Raw genomic sequence first — 5,331 nt, 5'->3', positions numbered from 1 at the left:
GCTAAAGTTTCGTCGGAATGAATTTACGGAAAATCAATTAACGAACGGAGACGTAACAACATGTTTGGAACTATCAGTCAGTCTTATATTAAAATTTGTTCACATAGTTCTGAATGTGTTAAAATACTATAAATATGATTGCTAGCTAGAAAGATGGAGTGTATTCATTTTTAATGGTCTGATTGGAGTGTTACAGCGGTAAGTCTACGGAGTTGCAACGCTAAAATCCGGAGTTCAATTCCCCGCAGTGGAAACATCAGATAGTCCAATGTGCCTTTGCTATAAAACAAACAAATAGACTGATTGCAGTTTATTTGTTATTAAGTGCAAAGCTACACAATGGGCTATCCGTTCTGTGCCCACTACTGGTATTGAAACCTGTTTTTAGCGTTATGAAGCTTCAGACTTACCGCTGAGCCACTGGAAGGTAGAAAATAATTTGTGTGTTTGTTGTAAAGGGCAAAGCTCCTCAAAGGGGTTTCTATGTTCTGCTCACTGCGGGTATCGAAACCTAATTTTAACATTATAAATTTATTGACCTGTCGCTGAGCCACCAGAGGGCGTAATCAGATATTACGCATCTAGTCAACAACACCCTTCGCCAGCTCTTGAATCGAATAGTGTGATTAGTCCTTCACTCTTATAACGCACCCACAGTCCCAAAGTGCGAAGTTTTTGCAACAATGAGACGCAAATCTCTAGGCCACGCCCGAACCTTAAATTATTTTAACCGTTTAAACCATTACTAATATCCATATTAAACTCTGTTGTATTACATAGGTTGTACTCGTATGTAAACGGATTGTTCGAAGCGGTAAGAAAAGAAATAAAGTATTTTCAACATCTACTGACTTGTAAAACTTGTTTGACATATATAACATCAGGAAAATCTACACTGATGCGGTTCTGTCAATAGAATCCAAAGATAATTTGTGGAAAAATAAAAAAGTTTAAACGAATTTACTTAATCACGAGAAAACAGTAACTCGGACACTAAGCCTAATCACAAGATTCTGTTCATTACTAATAGGTTTTTGGTATTTAATGTAATCATTTATCTGTAAATATATATATATGTAATGGATATTTCCAAAATATATATATTTCAAAAAACATTTTAACAACTTGTTATGAACAACTAATTGCATAAATCAATCTAGAATGAAAATCAGCAGTTAAGTGTGTACATAGCGGTTGTTAAAGTAAGTCACAAATGCTTTTAAAATCAGCTCTAATCCTCGAGTCTCCTAAATGATTGTTGAGATATTTAGAAAACGTTCAAATGAATTTAAATTCTTAATAGTAAGTCAGTTGACTACACACTCTTGGATATTAATCTTTGATCATATTATTTTGATGGCAATAGATATTTTGATACGCAAGTTTCTTTCGTTAAAAGCCTAGAAAAAGAATGCCAAAATATTATTTTTAAGGTAAATATTACACCAAAATTGCACTTGTGGTAGGAGTCGCGAGCAATTATACACAACAGGTGATGTTTGTATGTTTAACTATTAATGTCCATGAGCCTTCTATTAACTCGAACTTGTTAATGAGAATTTAAATGTTGAAATAAAAACATATGATGTTTAGTCCACAAATTAAGTTTCCCACGTAAGGAGGGAAAAAAAAATATTATCACAAGCTTTTAGGCTTCTCTTTGAACTTTTACATACAAAACCAGACGGTTTGCTTATATTAAAAGGCGAGTTTTGTTTTCATAAAATTTTATAAATGTTTTTTCCCCCGACATTTCATATGGAGTAGTTGTTTATCACTTGATTTGGAAGAGACTGCATACCACTGAATTCAATGTATGAAGGCGATTTAGAGCTAGGCCTGACTTTTACTTCCTAACGCCATATTTCTTGTTCTCGCCTCCTTTATTAACCTCTGTCTCAGCTCCACCTAACTAAGAGATGTTTTTATGTGGTATAAGCTCAGATAACTTCTTGTTATAATTCATTTGTTCGCTAGAGGAAGCTGCTAATTATGATGATGCAAATCTAGAATTTTTAGAATGTTAGAGATCGAGAATTTTTGTGAAATATCTAGAAACAAGGTTACGTTATAAATAAGAGTAATGAGTAATAAAAAGTCAGTGAGTATTCAACAAGTGTTTCAGTTCAGTGTTAGATAAAGAGAGTTTTTGCATCTATTGTGCTATTTAGTTACTGGGTGCGTTATGTGTTTGTTTGTAGATCAAAAGCTAAGTATGTTAGTCGTAGGTACTATTAGCAAGGAATTTTTGAACTTAGGCCTACAATTTGTGTCAAAGTGAACGTAACCTGTAGCGAATGTAATAGAAGAAATAATTTAGTTATCGCTACGTGGAGCGGACTTCGTGCCATTTTCACCAAATAATTCAAAATAACCCGCTCAATGATAGAACATGTTACAAAACAACAACGCTGAACAAAATCATGTTGTCAATAGTGAGATGTAAAACCTTCTACCACTCCTTATTTGTCTTTTTTTTTCAGTATCACTTGTGCATTTCTACGTAAATAACATCATATCTTGTATTGACACTGAATATAAATCCTTCACCACCTGAAGAGGGGGGGGGCTGGAAAAGCAACAGTGGATAATACTTGTTAATGGATAAATATATAACATTTAGCTTCAGTAAATCATTTTAATGTATGTATTTAGTAAATCACTTGAATATTTTAAATCTCTGACATGTTATCAGAAACAATCATAGAAGCTCGAACTCTTAGTCAATAACTTTACCCTTGATCATTCATTTCTCGGTTATTAACTACTTGTAGTTGTATCTATACTTAACTCTCACTTCTACCAAGTATGAGAAGTTTCTAGATTTTAGGACTATTTTTATGAACTTTTTCGATCTTAACGCACGCGTCCTCTAACTAACATCTAAATTAAAACACTGAAAATATAGGTCACAACAATTACAAACAAAAGAGCTCAAAATTATTCACGTACGTTTTTTTTTCTTTTAGAAATTACAAAAGAGTTTGAAGAAAAATAAGAATACTTTACTATCAGATAAATCAAACCAATTTAAAATTGTTCCTAACTGCAGTATTTTCTATGTTGTGACATTTTCTATCGTCGGGTGGATTAGCTTGGATTATTTGATGAAAACTAATGCCAAATCCAGATCACTTAACGATAACAAACCAATTCAGTACTTCCACTAATCACAAGAATTTTCCTCATCGTAACGGCCCCCCAGTGGCATGTCTGCGAACTTACAAAGCTAGAATCCGGGTTTCGATACCCGTGGTGGGCAGAGCACAGATAGCCCATTGTGTAGCTTTGTGCTTAACTTCAAAACAACCAACCAACCAGTCATCGTAACGTCATGCGCCCTCTACCAAACATATAAATTAAAGCATTCAAAATAGGGTTTACAACGCTGTCATGCTATATTTAGATTAAATAGTTCTGATAATCCTCGCATTTTGATGTTGACACATTCGCTTAACATTTGAGATTTTTTTCAACTCATTTTATTAGTTTTCACTTCTATGTTACAAAAAAGAAGAAATAATACTTGATATAATAGTTTCTGAAAGTTGCCAGTTATGATAAAAAAAATATGCATCTACTTCTTACAAAAGCACGTGTAGTTGTTGTGCATTCTGTCTGATACGAGTTTACATCAGGCGTGTTTAGTTTACTGTTTGATTTACCGGCGACGTGTGTGTTAAGCCTACAGCTATTCTGAACAAGGCCATCTCGACTCTTGGTTCTTACGAGAGTGATTACTTTATGTACATCACATAGCAGTTCTTTCACTTCAAAATATACGGACAGGCCCAACTTCGATGTTCATTTTCTTCTCTGAAGAAACAAATTTGTGATATTGTTATATTTCCATTTCCTTCTCCCACTTTGATCCCAAGACCACAACATTTGTTTGTGATCAGCTTCGTGAATTAACAGACATACATCACGTGTTTAATAGTCACTTTAGTCAAAAAATGCTGTGATCGAATATATTGCGTTTACTGTAGTTGAATTATTCATCCCATTCACTTGTTTTCCTAAATATTCTCATGGACCTCCAGGGAAAGTTTCGCCACCCCCAGTTTGAGAACTACTACGCTAAAGCACTTTAATTTCTACATTAATGAAAACAGTTATAGGTTTATGCGCTTAGTATATTTACACTCAATTATTGTTTTTCAAATGAAATAGGGTATATTTATATAAGAGACGCTCACGGTGGCTCAGCAGTAAGGTGTGAGGGTTTATAACATTAGATAAAAAATTGAGTTTTGGTACTCGCGGTGAGCAGATCACAAATAGCCAATCCTTTAGCTTTGAAATTTACAAGAAACGAACAAAAATAAGCAAGGATAAATAAATTTTTACAGCCATGTTTGAACTCGTTTTATTTTATTTGTTAAAATAACTATTTCTGGTTCGTACTGTACCACGAATATTGGACTGTAGGACGAAATGAAAAAAGGTACGTGGCGATCGTTTTCTTCTCTGCCTACCGTATTAGGGATGTTATTAAATTGATCTTGTTAATATGCGCTTTGTATTCATAGTTTTCCTAATTAGTCCTTAACGGATTTTAAATAATTTGTATGTAACAATTACATTTCGAAGGAGTCGTAGCAAACAGGATATATCTGAAATGCTAATTTCCTATAACACAACACTCTTGCATTTTTACACACCTTTTACGTAAAGAACTATTTGAGAAAAATAAGAAGAAAAGTCTTCCATAGTCAAGCGTGATTTAATGTGTTTTTAGGCCTAAAAAACTTCACCCATAGACACATATAGAGGGAGGGACCAGTAAAGTAGGCCATGGATATTGTTGTAACATGTTCTATCGCCGGGCGAGTTCTTTTGGATTATTTGGCAAAGATAATACCAAGTCTACTCTACATAACTATAGCGAAATAACTTATTCTTTCAATGATATTTGGTACAAGCTACGTTCACTTCGATACAAATTGTAGGTCTAAGTTTACAAACTGCAATACTAATGTCCGCCTAACTTACAGGTTTTTCTCGATAATTAACTGAATTTTCACACACTAATTACTCGTATTTATAATAAAATCTGCATCTAAAAATTCCAGGAAATATCTAGGTTATTACATCCACACGAACTTTCTAAGTATCCTAGGGTTACTTTTATGGATTTTGTATACCTAGCGTCATCATCCTGGTTAACAGCTCCTTATATGAAATTTTCACGCCAAGTTGAAGGCATAGAGATAAAATTAACCCTATGGTTAATAATGGCTGGAGACGGCTTAAATGGATAATGAAGAAAAACTTTAATATAAGTTTAACATGACAGCAAATGTACAACGTTGTACATTTGCTGTCATG

This window comes from Limulus polyphemus, unplaced genomic scaffold (assembly GCF_000517525.1).
Source record: "Limulus polyphemus unplaced genomic scaffold, Limulus_polyphemus-2.1.2 Scaffold8258, whole genome shotgun sequence".
NCBI lineage: Eukaryota > Metazoa > Arthropoda > Merostomata > Xiphosura > Limulidae > Limulus > Limulus polyphemus.
Note: the sequence above shows the minus strand (reverse complement) of the source record.